This window comes from Schistocerca americana, chromosome 5 (assembly GCF_021461395.2).
Source record: "Schistocerca americana isolate TAMUIC-IGC-003095 chromosome 5, iqSchAmer2.1, whole genome shotgun sequence".
NCBI lineage: Eukaryota > Metazoa > Arthropoda > Insecta > Orthoptera > Acrididae > Schistocerca > Schistocerca americana.
In genome coordinates, this window is record NC_060123.1 from 312,016,593 (window position 1) to 312,035,665 (window position 19,073).

A 19,073-nucleotide genomic window follows, 5' to 3' on the forward strand; every position below is an offset into this window, starting at 1 on the left:
GCCGAGACAAAGACGGACTCTGGATTTCTGCCAATTCCAAGCAACAGTTGCGGTACGCGCATGCAAGTGCTTCGCACCTGATGAAAGCGTGTATACAGCAAATTATGTCTTTCACTCGCTTCATTATGTAGAAGTTTTCGCTCACCACCACCATCAGCCATGACAATTCGCAAAAAATGGAATAAAAATTCATTAAATAAATCGCTGCGATTACTTCTTTGGTTGCGCTACATACAACATTCACAGCTGAGCGCTCAGAAGACTGGTCTAATAATTTGTGGTAAGGTCTTATGGGACCAAACTGAAGAGGTCAGCGGCCCCTAAGCTTACGCACTACTTAATCTAACTTAAAGTAACTTACGCTAAGGACAATACACACACCCTTGCCCGAGGGAGGACTCGAACCTCCGACGGGGGGAGCCGCGCGGACCGTGATAAGGTGCCTTAAACCGAGTGGCTACCCCGCGCGGAGAAGACTGGTGTCAAGCAACGCGTGACGTACAGTAGACGTGCAGAACAAGGCTAAACTCGACCGTCGTCAATCTTGACTCTGACTATAGTTTCGGCTAACAATGTAATCTTCGTATCATAAAACATTCCTGATTAGCGATGGTGTCATAACGGCTTCAAACGTCGTCAAAATCTTTCTTAAAATGACGACATCCATACATGACATAATTGGAAATAGCTTTACATCGTCCGTGGCTATTGTAAAGGCGTTATGCCGTACAACTTAGTAACTGACACAGTCAGTATTTACATCATTTCGTAACAGAGATCACATGTATGTTGGCGTAGCGTAGTACGTGCTATTCACATGACCGTCGTTCGATTACACTGCCCACGAACGATAAAAAGCTGTTTTAATTATGTCGTCATTTTAAGAAAGAGTTTAACGATTTGTGAAGCCGTAATGGCACTAACACTAATCAAGAATGTTTTATGATCTGAAGATGGTTACATTATTACCCAAAGCAAGTAATCCATCCAAATAAAGAAGATTTTATGTGGGATCTCAGTCACGTGTCTTCAATTCTTAACATTAAAAAAAATAATATTTTTGCTTCTCCATCGCCGCATAAAGTCACTCCGTTCAGATTAGCCGAAAATTTTTAAAAACGAAACATTATATGAACACCTAGGCACGTTTCACGAACGCTTGTGGTTGAGGAAATCCGGCAATTAGAATCGCATTTCAAGAATCGATAATGGGGTGTGTACGTAGCCAACCAGAAACGGTATTGGGAAACTGATTTACGAGATCTGGTTTTCGAAGCCACATATAAACATAGTATAAGGTTCAGCGTGCCACTCGCGGGACCATTATAAGAGTGGGCCGCGTCGAGCCACAGTGATCGGCGACCTGACATCTGGGGCAGCTAACGAGACCCCCGAACTGCAGCAAGCAGCCGACGTGATGACAGAATGCACTGCCAGAGGGTAAATAACCCGGCGTAGCATTCCTAATCGCTGATTGGTTGCCCTGCTTTACGTTGCTAATGCACTGGGTAGCGGCCGTGACTCATTAATGAAATCAAATTACTGATACAAAATTATCTGAATGATACTCAAAAACATAAACATGGCAACCACCGAGGCGTCAGAAGGCAACGTGAATAGTTTCAACTCACTTCTCTTAAAATATGTAAAATTGTGTATGTTTTCAGTTTAGGACGAACAGTATTATTAAATTACTGTTAAATTTTTGCTGTTTTAACTAATGAACGAAATATATTTAAAATGTTCTCAAACAAAGTTTTGAACATGTAGCACATACAGAGTGAGCCGCTTAACTTTTTCACGTCAAATTACTTTGGAGCCGTTAAGGACATGTGTAATCTGTTTTCTCCTAGCCGAACAGTGACCAGGAAATCGTGAAACAAACAGGAATACGTTCTTGATACTTCATTAATAACCGAGATATTGATGTTTATTTTTTTAATGAACGTATGCTATTTTTCCCCACCAAAATAACAGATTTATATTACACAGATTCAGTAATGTATCTCTTTTTCTAGATCTAACAAGAAATCACGGAGTAAAATTACACTGACTAAAGAGATTTTTGTTTTGTCGTTGCGGCCATTAAATGACCAGGTTGCAGAGGTTTAAACATTATTCGTACCAAAAAAAATGTTACTTTGCTGGAAAGCTATCCAGCTGATATTAAGATGAGATAACTAACTTTGGTGTACCTTTCACACTGTTGAGTTTTCTTGTTTAGTTCTATGCATGGCGTGTGCACTCCTCGCCATGCCCCATGTTACCCGCTGTAAAGCGATGCCGCAACTGTATCATGATATCAGTACGGGTTTGATTTATTTAATTTAAAAACCCTACAAGTGCGAGAATGTTTTCAGCTTTTGCTGTGACATAGATATTCACCCCGTTAACATGGGGCTCCCAAACCGGATTTCGTAAACGGATTTCCTAATATCGCATCTGGGTGGTCATGTAAACACTTCAGAATCGATTTTGGAAATCCGCTTCTAGTTTCGCTCCCATGTAGACGCAACCGGTTCTGAAACGAGCTTGGGCTGTTTTTAAAAATTTCCGGTTTACATTGACGGAGTGGCTTTTTGTACAGTAAAGGATAAATAGAAATATTAGACTGCAGCTGTTTACACCTCGTCTAATTGAATAGAAACTGCGATTGTGCTGATGAAATCAGGAACTGTAACAGCTGTTTTCCAGGGGCTGTATTTAAGTGGACTAGCAAATCCGCTTCATATCTTGACATGGAAACACGATGGAGAAAAACGGTTTCCAAAATTGGGTTTTCGTCATTCGGAAGATGTGTCGCATGCAAACGTCTTGAGTGAAATGTTCAATGGTCTTTGTGTCGACAGCTGTATTGTTGTTTGGCACGGACGTATACATAACAAGATACTGCAATCTTAGTGAGGTGTACGCTTACGTTATCCAGTGAACAAAGTTCTGTTTGTGTGTTAAGCGCCACCATTATTTGCGATCGTTATACCATGACTTGTAGAACAAAGATCCTTATATGTCTGACAACGAATTTTTCCAGCCTGCCTATTTTTTGCTACACGTAAGAGCAAAGTACTTCTCCATTAGCCGGCCGGAGTGGCCGAGCGGTTCTAGGCGCTACAGTCTGGAACAGCACGACCGCTACGGTCGCAGGTTCGAATCCTGCCTCGGGCATGGATGTGTGTGATATCCTTAGGTTAGTTAGGTTTTAGTAGTTCTAAGTTCTGGGGGACTGATGACCTCAGCAGTTAAGTTCCATAGTGCTCAGAGCCATTTGAACCTCTCCGTTAACATGTATGTTATTATGTGAAATAATGCGAAATGTTGATTTCTGTTTTCTTTATTAAGAGAACATGATAAGGGAATCATTTCTTCTCAAAACATGTTGTGGTTTTAAATTTAAAAAATCACGCATTTGGAGTCCTAACCTCCGCTCTGATATCAAGATAGAGTTGTACTGTGGCTTCACAACAGATAACCTCCAGAAAAGACTTCCTAACAATTAAATTCACACTCGATATTAACAAATTTCTTATCTTCAGAAACGCTTGTCTTGCTGTTGCCAGTTTATATGTTGTATCCTCTGTACTTCACCCATCATCAGTTTACTGTTCAGATGTCAAATCTCATCTACTACTCTCAGTGCCTCATTTCCTAAACTAAGTCCCTCAGCTTCTCCAGCTTTAATTCGACTACATTCCAGTACCTTTGCTTTACTTTGGTTGATGTTCATCTTATAACCTCTTCTGAAGAAGTCAGTCATTCTGTTGTTTTCAGTGTTTTGTCATCAGAGAGTTGAGGCAGACCTCAAAATTTTATTTCTTTCTCTTGAACTTTAACCCCCTTTCCATTAATTTTATTTGCTTTACTCTACTGATTGCTCTATGTTTGCCATCGGTCTTGTGACTGATGTGAAGGGGCCCTCCACGACTTTCTCTCCTGTGCCAGCCTCCTCAACGCAGTGTAGCCAATGCAGAAGGCGTCCTCAGTTACAGTGACGAAAAAAAAAAGACGCACCACTAAAAAGGTATTGTGTGATATAAACGAATGTTGGTCGATGTATGTATCCATCTGAAAGATGTTTATTAAAATTCCGTGCCAGTCGCATAGGAGTGGCGCTAGCAGCGCCAGTACTAGATGCAAATCATGTTTGTATTAAATACACGGTGTAACAATCGAGAGCGTTAGTTCCGTTTGACACTGGACGAGGTGAGTTGGTGTTAGCCAAGAACGCCTTTAAGGCAACAAAGACACCATTATCAACACCTCACCGAGTTTGAACGAGGCCGTGTAATTGGGCTACGAGAAACTGTATGTTCCTTCTGCGATATTGCAGGAAGACTTAACAGGATTGTAGCCACTGTACATGATTGTTGGCAGCGGTGGTCACGAGAATATTCGGTCGCAAGAAAACCGGACCACAGAAGGCTCTATGACACTACCGAGAGGGAAGTCCGCGTGTTCATCGTATGGCTCTGGCGCATCGTACAGCATTTGCAACAGCAATTTCAGATAGCAGTTATCACGTCAGTGACACGACGAACTGTTGGAAAAAAAGGTTACTTCAAGGACAGCTCCGAGCCAGACGGCCTACAGCGTGCATTCCACTGTCCTCCAAAAACCTCCATTTGTTGCGTCTGTGGTGTCAGTGTAGAGTTCAACTGGAGGACTGGTGTGAGGTTTGTAGCGTTTTCTGATGGAAGCTCGTTCTGGCTCGGTGCCAGTGATAGCCATGTGTTGGTTTAGGAGGAGGCCAGATGAGACCCTGCAACCAACCTCTTTGTGAACTAGATGTACTGGAGCTATTTGTATTATCGCGAAACAGGGGAGATAGTGTCACCGACATGATACGTGAATTGGAGTGGCAATCATTAACACAAAGGCGTTTTTCGTTGCGACGGGATCTTCTAATGAAATTTCAATCACCAGTTTCTCCTCCGATTGCAAAAACATTCTGTTGGCACCCACCTACATAGGGAGAAATGATCATCACGATAAAATAAGAGAAATCATAGTTCGCACAGAAAAATTTAAGTGCTCGTTTTTCCCGCGTGCCGTTCGTGAGTGGAACGGTTGAGAGACAGCTTGAAGGTGGTTCATTGAACCCTCTTCCAGCCACTTTATTGTGATTAACAGAGTAATTACGTAGATGTAAATATAGATGTAGATGTAGAATTTCGTCTGGGGTGCGGTTTTCTATGACAGGAGGAGAACTTTCTCAGTTATCTCACACACCCTGGCTGCAAATTTGTGTGTCAGTCTTGTGACTCGACCTGTTGTGCTGCCACTCCAGGTTTTTTTTCCAATAGGATAATGCTCGACAACATACTGCTGTAACCCAACATATTCTACAGCGTCGACATGTTGCCTCGGCCTGTTCGATCACCAGATCTGTCTCCAATCGAGTACATATGGGACATCATCGGTCGACAATTCTAGTGTCATCGATAAATACCATTAACCGTTCCTTTACTGACTGACCGAGTGCAACAGGCATGGGAATCCATCCCACAAATTGACATCCGGCACCTGTGCAACACAATTCATGCACGTTTTCATGCCACATCTGTTATTAATATACCAGCATTTCACATTTGCAATGGCTTATCTGGCGCTTACATAAACCTGTGATCTTGCACTTAAATACACTACTGGCCATTAAACTTGCTACACCACGAAGATGACATGTTACAGACCCGAAATTTAGCCAACAGGAACAAGATGCTGTGATATGCAAATGATTAGCTTTTCAGAACATTCACACAAGGTTGGCGCCGGTGGCGACACCTACAACGTGCTGACATGAGGAACGTTTCCAAGCGATTTCTCATACACAAACAGCAGTTGACCGGCGTTGCCTGGTGAAATGTTGTTGTGATGCCTCGTGTAAGGAGGAAAAATGCGAACCATCACGTTTCCGACTTTGATAAAGGTCGGATTGTAGCCAACCGTGATTGCGGTTTATCGTATCGCGACATTGCTGCTCGCGTTGGTCGAGATCCAATGACTGTTAGCAGAATATGGAATCGGTGGGTTCAGGGGGGTAATACAGAACGCCGTGCTGGATCCCAACGGCCTCGTATCACTAGCAGTGGAGATGACAGGCATCTTATCCGCATTGCTGTAACGGATCGTGCAGACACGTCTCGATTCCTGAGTCAACAGATGGGGACATTTGCAAGACAACAACCATCTGCACGAACAGTTCGACGACGTTTGCAGCAGCATGGACTATCAGCTCGGAGACCATGGCTGCGGTTACACTTGACGCTGCATCACAGACAGGAGCGCCTGCGATGGTGTACTCAACGACGAACGTGGGTGCACGAATGGCAAAACGTCATTATTTCGGATGAATCCAGGTTCTGGTTACAGCATCATGATGGTCGCATCCGTGTCTGGCGAGCCGAGCGACCGCTACGGTCGCAGGTTCGAATCCTGCCTCGGGCATGGATGTGTGTGATGTTCTTAGGTTTGTTAGGTTTAATTAGTTCTACGTTCTAGGTGACTGATGACCTCAGTAGTTAAGTCGCATAGTGCTCAGACCCATTTAAATCATTTGATGAACTGTGGTATCGTGTTGAAGCTGCATGGGCAGCTGTACCTGTACATGCCATCCAAGCTCTGTTTGATTCAATGCCCAGGCGTATCAAGGCCGTTGTTAGGGCCAGAGGTGGTTGTTCTGGGTACTGATTGCTCAGGATCTATGCACCCAAATTGCGTGAAAATGTAATCACATGTCAGTTCTAGTATAATATATTTGTCCAATGAATAACCGTTTATCATCTGTATTTCTTCTTGGTGTAGCAATTTTAATGGCCATGTATCGCCGAAATTTTATTATTCTACATTACTTTTTTTGGCTTATAATTTTTTCCCCGTTTTTCTTATGCTCTGCAATGTAATGCACCCACTGAATGACATCTGGGATAGGATTCAATGTGACTTACTCGCGTCTCACCACTGCGCTCTTTTCACACCCTTCAGCTCTGTTGTTGTATGTAACCTTTCGCTCCCTGTATTTTATCCCTGGTAACTCCGAAATTTCAAAGAGTGAGCTGCATTAAACATCTTTAGCTTTTTCCCAATTTGCAAATGTTGTAAACGTAGATTTTCCTGTGCTCGGAAGTCAAACTGATCTTCCTCAACGTCGGCTTTTATCGATCTCTCCGTTCTTCTGAAGAAATTCGGGTTAGAATTACGGCCGATAGGCAGTTTTTCTGCAGTCGAACCTGTGGCATGTGGCTAAGATAGCTTCTTTACGAAGCAGGCATAGTTGCTGAACGTAAACGCTGGTCCTTACAGAACGTACCAAAGAGAATTCGATAGCACAGACGTTTCCAACAGCGTCGTTAGGAAAAGGCTGTCTCCCCCCCCCCTCCCCCCAATCAAGTTCTTCCATTTCACTTGGTTGAGAACGTAGACACTGGAGGACTGGTGAGATGTTTCAGTAACGCGGAACCCAGTCCTTTGACTGGGACTTACATTTTCTTTCCCGATATTGTACGTTAATAATTTGCGGATAACCTTAATTCGATTGTAAAAGATTTTACAGATAACGCCGTTGTTTAGCTGGAAGTCCCGTTCCACAATAAAAAATTGTGTGGTGAAGAAAAACCAAAAGCTCTTACCTCTGTACTGAGGCGACCTGTTTACGAGAATCGTCCTAAAGTTTAAGTAGAACGTTAAAAATTCAAGCAGCGATCTTGAAAGCTGGTGTTGGGATAAGGTCATCTCTACATATTTTTGTGGCATCGTACAGAGATCGTGTTGCCGCACCAAAGTCGGGGACGCGAATCGATAACACAGATATTAGCAAGGGCTAGCTGGAACCCGCAACGACCAATGTGAGACACTCCCGAAGACCACGCCTCGCTCTCAGCAACAGCAACAGCGGCGCCCTTACATAGAGGTCGGTATAGTTCTGAGCATACAAGAGCTTAGCACCAGCTCAGGTACAGCAGTCATCTTCGTACAAAATTAAAGGTTAGTTAAAGTTTCATATGTACTTATACTGTTGTGACTCTCGATCGCTGTACCTCAAGAGAATAGTCTGTTAATTAGTGCATGAAGTGATGCTTTGCTAGTCCGTGACAGTTGTAAATTATCCAGTACTCCTGTGGCAAATAACTGTGTCAAATTTAGGTACATCTTTTATTCATTTATGTAATGAAGTGAGCTAATATATCCTGTGTTCCAGTTTGATGTGCCACCACACCGAGCTATCAAAGAAACCACAGTCGTGGCTGGACGAAAGTAGTTTCTCCTGGCCACAACACTTTCCCAACAATGAGTGGCGTTGATGGACGCCATGGTTGTATAAGTCTGCATTTTGGCTTTTCAACCCGCCTCGAAAATGACCTCATCGTCATTCTGGAAATGCCTACCATGCAATGGTTTTTTAATATGAGAAAAGAGGTCACTGGGTGCCACGTCAGCAGAATACGTAAGGCAAGATTTGACGATTCAGAAAAGTAGCTCTTGTGATTGTGTCCTGTGCAGAATGCGGTGGGCGTTGTCAGGGGAAAAAACACTCCTACAGACAGCTTCCCATGACGCTCCACCTTAACAGCTTGATGGTTTACTGAGAACTGGCATATTCAAAACATCGTTACAGAATGCTAAAAAACTGATCCATGACTGATTTTCACTTTTCCCGCTGGCGCCTCGCGATTCGGTGGTCTCCGAACAGCAACACCTCGATCGCTCTTGCGATTCCCGGTTCCTCACACACAGATTGTCTGCCTTTTAATTCGTTGTCATTCAGACTTGTTTGACCACAGTGTAAACGTATGCGTCAGTTAAACACTGTGCCATCCGATATTATGTCAACGCTACAACTGATTAGAAACTGTCGTAATAGTTTTACCACCCCATAATTTCTAAGTTGTGTTTCGGGTGGAGAGGAACTGTCGTAACATCGTGATGTATGGATGAAAAGCCGTTCTGGGATACCTGGAAATGTAGTATGTGTCCTAGCGAAGCAAGGTAACAAATATGATAAACTCCCTTTCATAGATGGGATCCACATGCCCAGAAAGCGGTTGTCATTAGACTGGCAAGAGGAATGGTCGAGGACATGTAAAATCAAAGGTACTGACTATGCATTAATTCATTCCACTACTCCAAGAGTACCGTGGTATAATAAGACGTCGAGGCGCTTTACGATAGTTATAGCGCGGCTGAAATTTAGCCGTCGGACTTTCAACAAACATCTCTGTCGGCTCACCCTAAGCGTCACCTCTCTGTGTGTTTGTGGAGAGGAAGGTGATCCTAACGGTATATTCCTACGATGTCCTCGGAACGCGTGTTACATCAACGTCCTTATTAGTAATCCTTGGGCTTTCGGTCACCAGTTGCCAAGCAGCCTCCAAAATTTGTTGGTATTTAACAATATAGCAACACATAAAATACTGTACGAGTTCATTAACAGTGCCAAAATCCAGAAATAGCTTTCTGAGGGGTTAATATAATGCTGATGATAATAAGAACGCCAGGAGAAGACAAAATCACAATTAAATGACTATTTTCCCACGTGCTACTCAGCAGGATGTGGAAAGCTCAGCTTATGTGCGAGTACGTATATCACTACATTTAAACGACATTTCTAATCAGGACACTACTAATGCTGTATCCGTACATTATGGATTTGACTTTGCTACTCGTGGACATCAACTTAACTTTTTCCACATTTAGAGGCAACTGACATTAATCACACCAACTAGAAATTTTGTGTAAGTCACCTTCTATCATCCTACAGTCACCCATCTTTGACACCTTCCTGCACACCATGGCATCATCAGCAAACAACCACCCACCCTGTCCGCCATATCATGTATGAACATAGAAAATAATAGCGGTACTTTACACTTCCCAGGGGGGCTCCTGCCCGTTTCTAATCGTATGTGACTTCGTACTGTAGTACGATTTAAACTAATGTGTTCAATGCATTGTCAAAACAAAGTGTAGACTCATATTTAACTGTATGAGCACGTTACGAAATAAATACACACATCAAAAAAAGTTTTGCATCACCCTGGTTCCCAGAATTGCTGAAGACAGACGTTGGCTGTGGATATTGTATCACAGACACAGTCCCTTTGACTGTTCAGAGATGTCAATAAACCCGCCCAAAGATGTAAACAACCATGCATGAGCAGACCTATTAGACGGAGGGGGTCCGACAGCCGATCTGTTCCAGTCATTCCACCAGGATAGATGTACACGGCTCGCGTTGTCTGTAGTTCAACCATGCCTAGATGGTCAATACCGCGGTGCATTGTTACTTTGTGACAGGAAGGGCTCTCAACGAGGGAAGTGTCCAGGCGTCTCGGAGTGAACCGAAGCGACGTTGTTCGGACACGGAGGAGATACAGAGTGTCAGGAACTGTCGATGACGTGCCTCGCTCAGGCCGCCCAAGGGCTACTGCTGCTGTGGATGTCCGCTACCTACGGATTATGGCTTGAAAGAACCCATACATCAACGCCTCCATGTTGAATAATGTTTTTCGTGCAGTCACGGGACGTTGTGTTACAACTCAAACTGTGTGCAATAGGCTGAATGATGCGCAACTTCGACGCCCGAGGTGGTCGGGCGGTTCTAGGCGCTACAGTCTGGAACCGCGCGACCGCTACGGTCGCAGGTTCGAATCCTGCCTCGGGCATGAATGTGTGTGATGTTCTTAGTTTAGTTAGGTTTAAGTAGTTCTAAGTTTTAGGGGACTGGTGACCTCAGAAGTTAAGTCCCATAGTGCTCAGAGCCGTTTGATGCGCAACTTCACTCCCGACGTCCATGGCAAGGTCCATCTTTGCAACCACGACACCACGCAGCTCAACAGATGGGACCAACAACATGCCGAATGGACCGCCCATGATTGGCATCACGTTCTCTTCAACGATGAGTGTCGCATATGCCTTCAACCAAACAATCTTCGGAGACGTGTTTGGAGGCAATCCGGTCAGGCTGAACACCTTAGACACAGTGTCCACGAAGTGCAACAAGTTGGAGGTTCCCTGCTGTTTTGGTTTTACATTATGTGGGGCCAACGTACGTCGTTAGTGGTCATGAAAGGCGCCGTAACGGCTGTACGATACGTGAATGTCATCCTCCGACATATAGTGCAAACATATCGGCAGCATATTTTCGAGACATTCGTCTTCATGGACGACAGTTCGCTCCCCCATCGTGCTCATCTTGTGAATGACTTCCTTCAGAATAACGACATCGCTCGACTAGAGTGACCAGCATGTTCTCCAGACGTGAACCCTAGCGAACTTGCCCGGGATGGATTGAAAAGGGCCGTTTGTGGACGACATGACCCCCAACCACTCCGAGGAGTCTATGTCGAATCGCCGTTGAGGAGTGGGGCAATCTGGACCAACAGTGCCTTGATGAACTTGTGAATAGTATTCTACGACGAATACAGGCATGCATCAATGGAAGAGGACGTGCTACTGGGTATTAGAGGTACCGGTGTGTACAGCAATCTGCTCCACCACCGCTAAAGGTCTCGCTGCATGGTGGTACAACATGCAATGTATAGTTTTTATGAGCAATAAAAGTGAGGAAATGATGTTTATGTTGATCTCTATTCCAGTTTTCTGTACAGGTTCCGGAACTCTCGGAACAGAGGTGACGCAAAACTTTTTTTTTTTTTATCCGTGTATGTAAAAATAAACACTGTGTCATATGATGCTGCGTTGTTGCCGTACTCTTGCATCATCTCAGCACGACTTGTTGCAGCGTTATTCTTCATACAATGCAGATAACGAATTGCCACACGATACTCCACACTATGGGAAGACTGCACCATTTTGTTTTCGTCCGTCTAGTGCCGTGCTGCGATACTGTGGCGCCGGTGTTCCAGAGAATATCATAGCTGCAGACATATACAAAATGTTAGTGACGTAATTTATTTTTGCTTGTGACGATTACAACTGTGCGACTAGCCACTGTGTATGGTTGTTGCAGGCACGAGCGACCCGTACGTCAAGTTCAAGGTGGGCGGGCGGCTGCTGTACAAGTCGCGCACCATCTACCGCGACCTCAACCCCGTGTGGGACGAGTCCTTCTGCCTGCCCATCGAGGACCCCTTCACGCCCGTCCACATCAAGGTGCGTGTCGCCGCCGCCGCCGCCGCCTCTGCCTTCGCTCACGTCTCGTATGTCGCGCCCCACGGAACCCAGCGCGCTGAATTCTGCATGAGCCTCTGCGGCAGGGCGCAAAAGCTTCTGGCGATCAGGGTGGCGCTGCCTCTCAACGACGCCCTCTAGGGGTCTCGGTATGTCAGTGGGGTCACTTGTTGTAGTCAGACTGTTTCAAAACATCGAAACGTGGCCGTCAGAGTCATGTGCATCGGCAGAATTTTTTCCAGGCGGCGGCAAGATTCTAAAACTGGTATTGTTGTTTTAGCTATAAACAAGACATGTGCTTAAAAATAACGGGAGACTTTTTAAAAATAATTTATTTATTCGTGTAATGAGTATTGTCCACTACAAAATACACTCCTGGAAATTGAAATAAGAACACCGTGAATTCATTGTCCCAGGAAGGGGAAACTTTATTGACACATTCCTGGGGTCAGATACATCACATGATCACACTGACAGAACCACAGGCACATAGACACAGGCAACAGAGCATGCACAATGTCGGCACTAGTACAGTGTATATCCACCTTTCGCAGCAATGCGGGCTGCTATTCTCCCATGGAGACGATCGTAGAGATGCTGGATGTAGTCCTGTGGAACGGCTTGCCATGCCATTTCCACCTGGCGCCTCAGTTGGACCAGCGTTCGTGCTGGACGTGCAGACCGCGTGAGACGACGCTTCATCCAGTCCCAAACATGCTCAATGGGGGACAGATCCGGAGATCTTGCTGGCCAGGGTAGTTGCCTTACACCTTCTAGAGCACGTTGGGTGGCACGGGATACATGCGGACGTGCATTGTCCTGTTGGAACAGCAAGTTCCCTTGCCGGTCTAGGAATGGTAGAACGATGGGTTCGATGACGGTTTGGATGTACTGTGCACTATTCAGTGTCCCCTCGACGATCACCAGTGGTGTACGGCCAGTGTAGGAGATCGCTCCCCACACCATGATGCTGGGTGTTGGCCCTGTGTGCCTCGGTCGTATGCAGTCCTGATTGTGGCGCTCACCTGCACGGCGCCAAACACGCATACGACCATCATTGGCACCAAGGCAGAAGCGACTCTCATCGCTGAAGACGACACGTCTCCATTCGTCCCTCCATTCACGCCTGTCGCGACACCACTGGAGGCGGGCTGCACGATGTTGGGGCGTGAGCGGAAGACGGCCTAACGGTGTGCGGGACCGTAGCCCAGCTTCATGGTGACGGTTGCGAATGGTCCTCGCCGATACCCCAGGAGCAACAGTGTCCCTAATTTGCTGGGAAGTGGGGTGCGGTCCCCTACAGCACTGCGTAGGATCCTACGGTCTTGGCGTGCATCCGTGCGTCGCTGCGGTCCGGTCCCAGGTCGACGGGCACTTGCACCTTCCGCCGACCACTGGCGACAACATCGATGTACTGTGGAGACCTCACGCCCCACGTGTTGAGCAATTCGGCGGTACGTCCACCCGGCCTCCCGCATGCCCACTATACGCCCTCGCTCAAAGTCCGTCAACTGCACATACGGTTCACGTCCACGCTGTCGCGGCATGCTACCAGTGTTAAAGACTGCGATGGAGCTCCGTATGCCACGGCAAACTGGCTGACACTGACGGCGGCGGTGCACAAATGCTGCGCAGCTAGCGCCGTTCGACGGCCAACACCGCGGTTCCTGGTGTGTCCGCTGTGCCGTGCGTGTGATCATTGCTTGTACAGCCCTCTCGCAGTGTCCGGAGCAAGTATGGTGGGTCTGACACACCGGTGTCAATGTGTTCTTTTTTCCATTTCCAGGAGTGTAGTTCCCATTAGATGTACACGCTTATCTTAGCGCTTGTTCCGCTTCCGGAAACACGCCTGGAACTATCTTTGGGATAGCGTTTTACTCTCCTAGTCACGCGCTTTTAATCTAATTTACGGTTGTGAAATCATGACATTTTAAGAATTTCCTTATTTATCGGAACATAAAAAAATCACCTGGGGCACTGTTTTTGGCATAAAAGTGACGAACGGACAACGAAATGTGAGCATTATCGTGGTGCAAAAGTTATTAATTGTTTCACCACAGATCCTCCAGCATCGTTGGCGATTCCTCTGATTGTGACTCGCCGACTGTTAACACTCGGCTCTTTCCCTTGTCCCCTGATTTCATCCGTTGATGATCTGCCAGGGCGTGTCCAGGAGGCTCGTCACTTTCAACGTCCTCACGGCTTTCTTCGAAATCCTTATCTCGCTCTCAAACCCTCGTTTTACTCATAGTTGACTCACAAAAGGAAATATTAAACATTTCTAAAATTTCGCTGCGCCCCATTCCGTACTTATAGCAAAATTTAAAGCAAATTTTCTCTGACATTGATATTACACATTCACTGATACTAAGGTAGGCGGCCCTAATTTCGTCACCGTGGTAAGTTATGACCTGTATAAGCATTGAATGATTATAGAAAAGACTAAAAATTGGTATATATACTTCCAAATTTATTCTCGACTTGTAGGCAAGCTACAATTTAATTGTTATAACATACTGTAGTCAGTGTTTCACAGACATTAACATGAAAGAAGCAGAAATACTAAAAAAGTCATTTTTCCGTTTACCGTCGTCCCTTAGTTGCTTCAGAATTCATGGAGGAAGGTTCCGTCTTTGCAACTAAATGAGAGGCAGTTTGTGTTTCGTCATCCATGTTTCGCTTCTTTTATTTGTGAAGCAACTTCGGTGGCCTGTAATAAATGTTCTTTTTTTTTCTTACCGGTATATTAACTGTATTATGTAGTAGTTACACTACGTTACTATGTTACATTTTGTCATGTTTATCAGATAGAAACATCTTTTGTAGCACAATTTTCGTGATCGTTTGGTGTTACTTACGATTTCCAGTATAGCTAATCCATGTGTGTGATCTTGAAGACGGGTTCTTTCGGTTCCCATACTCCAGCTGGGCGATTTGCGGTGTTTTTTTACCCACATTTATTATAACACATCGCTTATGCTTTTCATTGTATTATCAACATGCCCATGTTTACGATGTGTAGTGTTGCCAGTTGTATTCCCAACTGTCGCTGTGTATTTACCTTTTGTATTCTGTTTGTGTTGTGTGTGTGGTTCCACTTTTTTTTTTTTTTAGGTGTGGATGTGTTATTCTGTACCTAAATTCTTATTTATATCTGTGTAGGTGTGCGTGCGTCTATGTGTGTGTGTGTGTGTGTGTGTGTGTGTGTGTGAGAGAGAGAGAGAGAGAGAGAGAGAGAGAGAGAGAGAGAGAGAGAGAGGGGGGGGGGGGGCGGGAGAGACATTCATTAATTATTAATTCTGGTTATGTTTCACAAAAAAAAGCACTCTCACAAGGAATGACACATTCACACACAAACACACACACACACAAATGAGAACTCAATAAAGAATAATGCATACGCACTTTAAAAAAATATAACCACACAGACAGCACAAACAGCGTTTGGAACAAAAACACATAGCGACAGTTGTCAATACAGCTGTAACACTACTCACTGTAAACATAGGCATGCTGATAACACAATGAAGAGTGCAAGTGATGTGTTGTAATGAATGTGAGTGAAAAAAAACCTCCGGAAATCGCCCAACTTGAATATGGTGACCGAATGAACACACCTCCAGGACCACGCAAATGGACTAGCAACATTGGAAATCCTAAGTAACACCAAACGATAATTTAACCTCACGAAAGCTGTCTTACAAACGTTGCCTCAAAGCTGAAAACAAGAGAAAAAATGAGAAAACTTAAGTTAGTAGCAGATCCGTAACTACTATTTTATGTATGTATAACATGCATTACAGGCCACTCAAGATGTTTCAATAAATAAAATAAATGAAACATGTACGTAAAAAAACAAACTGCCTTTCATTTAGTTGCAAAGAGGAACATACCTGCATGAACAAAAAAAGTGCTTATAGTTTAATCCCCCATAAAAATTGTCAAAAGTGCAATTAATCTGAATGTATTTTTCCATTCTAATTCTGTTAAACACTTTCATTAATAGGGGAACCAGAGCAGGTTGACCCATTTTTTCCCTTAGTTTTTTCCAGCTTTTATACCGAATGTTTTTATCTGGAAACAGTGTTACATTGTTTCAGCAATAATAATTATGGCGTCTCATTAATTATTCACAAAAAATGTGTAATACAGTAATATCACTTGAGCCATCCTACTCTACTCACAGAGTAAGTTGGCCCAGCGGTTGGAGCAAGTTGGCCAATGTGATTTTTTCATTTAATTAGTTGCAACATTGCCTGTCTAATCGAAAATACATCGACTTTAACACTCACAATTTAGTTTAATATAACTTAAGGATAGGGACTGAATTAGGGCCCATGACATTACTAAAATACATGTAACTTGTTTGACAGCAGACCTGATATCCGATATCGCTAACGCTGTACAGATACTATCCAGGTTAATGTACCAATACAACGACGAAAAAATCAGACTCGGACTAATGCAACGTGAGAAATCACAAAATTTTCATTACTTTTGGGACATTTCTCGAGTTTGCCGCTGATAATACTGTTCAAGTCACACAATATTTCAACGATGAAACCGCTCGATATCTTCAGTTGGTTATATGTTTATTCTGAAGCTATATGGCTGTACTTGCAGTGTAAGTTCTGCAAGGCAATGTGACTGTCAGACTCTTGACTATGGTTTAAGTGATTAGAACAGAAGAGAAAATCTAGTGTTAATGTTTATGTAGTATGTAACTGTGCGTCAGTCCCCTAACAGTCGTGTGAGAGGCGTCTTCGGGCTTTTATAAAGCGAGTTTTGGCCTTCTTGACCAAGTGAATCTATAAAATTATGGAACATAAAGTTTGTTTTAATATAAAATTTATTGGCCTTTATCTGAATGATACGGTAGGTCGATTGTTGCCCTAAGTATTGCCTAATAGGAGTGTTGGGAATAAAGGAAGAAGCACTTGTTATAATCCGAAATGCCTCGCTTGGAAACGTTCACAATCGTTTCAGATAAGTGTCGCCAGCCAGTGACGACACTTCCGAACCATACAAGATGATAGGAAGTTTGGTAGCGTGCCAGATTGCCAGTTTTGCTTCGTCTGATAATCTGTCACGTCTACCACTACAACAATAGTTACTTTGAATTGTTGATGGACGTAGAACGTTGTTCTCTCGTGTGTTTACTACGACAACGCTTACATATTAAAATGAAATGCGTACATTTGTATGAGCCCACGAAGAGTCACGGTGTAAGAGTATAGGAGTGTGCACCTGAAAATAGCGAACAGAATCAGCTGATCATGCTATAAATTATAGATATTGCTTGACATCGCAGTTGGAAAACGGAGTCGTATTTCAATAAATTTGTGTCTGTAGTATCGGAAATGAAAAAAACATCTACTTCTTTTGCCTTTCATCGTTCGTCTTACGGGATCAGCATTGTTATACGAGTTGTAGCAATGTTAATGTCAGTGGCGGCAGGATCGTCTTCCTGACGCCCTCCCCCCCCCCCCCCCCACCCCTTCCCCGACATTGAATCCCCACCCCTGCAGTGGTGTCTGTGCACTCCATCTGCCTGCGGTGAGAGTAACTTCATGTTCAAGTGTGAGAGCGTTTCCCTAAATGTTTATGTAGCTTGTATCCGAGGCGGGACGTGGATACTACCCCGGTATTTACCTAGTTGGATGTGGGAAACCGTCTTATAACCACATTCAGGTTGGCCGACTTACACCCCTCTTCATCAGTCCGCGAGGTGGATTCGATCTGCGAAAGGCTCCTCTCCCCGTATCGCGGAATGGGCGCGTTTAAGCACTCGGCTATCCAGAAGGGGATACTCAAAATTAAAAACAGGGTTAACAACAGTTTCTCCAGAAAGCACGTACCGACTGATAGTAATTTATAAATTCTTGGGCTGCGTAAATCGTTACCGGTGTTACTTTTCATACTTAATATGTGTCGTTTTTGCAATTCCAGTCCATCAAGCCGCCAGTGTAAAGAATACTAATTCAAATCCTGTACTCTAGATAGCTGGTCGTGTTTAAAAATAAAAATAAACCTTCAGTAATGTATGGTTGTTGATGTGTGTGTGTTGTTTTGTGCACCCATTGACAATGTATTGGCTAATAGTGTGAAACGGCCTAACTGAAGCAAAGGTTGTTAAATATATTCTCTGGGAACTGACACTCGTATATATTTTATATTCTAGTGACGGGAGTAGTGTTTTGTTTCCTCCTATAACAGAACCACAAACCTGTTAGCCAACTTATTAGCAGTGCTTGGCCGACAGAAGAGTATAATAACGATAGAGGGACAGTTATATTGACAGACAGTGCCAGGTGATTTGCCGTGTTGGCGGTGACTGACACGCAGAAACATGGCGACAAACGAGAGCATAGCTTGCTCGTCAGAACAGAGGCTATCTGCTCTCTGCTCTCTGCTCTCTCTCTCTCTCTCTCTCTCTCTCTCTCTCTCTCTCCCTCTCCCTCTCCCTCTCTCCCTTCTCCCTACTCTGTTTTCGTTTCACAAAAAAAGCGACAGGACCTACGTGTCGTATATCATGAACTACAAGGCCTGCCATTGACAGTTATTCGATTTGTTTATCTTTCCGCTACCAGAATTTCCACAGCACTAGATGTATTGTGCCAGAAAATGTGTCCCTGCCCTCCTCACTGACAGGAAAAGTGTCACTTGGCATTGCCTGAGTACGTACTATATCACTTGTTTCAGTTAAAGTAACTTTTATTACGCGGCAGTAGTGTCGAGAATACATTTTCGTCGTCCTTGTACCCCACATAAAAAGAATTTGGATGTATTTCAAGTTTGAGATTTGTCTGCAGTTGAATTACTGTACTGAACAATATAATACGTAATTCAGGTGTTATATTGTTAACCGCTGAAGTAAACTAGAAAAAATTATAAATACAAGCAACATTGAGACAATGAAATCAAAAAATCAAAATAATAAATAACTGTCC

The 19,073-nt window shown here is 44.1% G+C and overlaps 1 protein-coding gene across 1 annotated transcript in view; it reads left to right on the forward strand.

Annotated features, from left to right (window-relative positions):
* LOC124615739 (multiple C2 and transmembrane domain-containing protein) overlaps window positions 1–19,073 on the forward strand; it is a 1,088,825-nt gene that overhangs the window by 452,048 nt on the left and 617,704 nt on the right. Inside the window, exon 4 of the mRNA XM_047143819.1 lies at window positions 11,963–12,105. The gene's annotated coding sequence lies outside the window, so the exon portion shown is untranslated. The remainder of the gene's footprint in view (window positions 1–11,962; window positions 12,106–19,073) is intronic.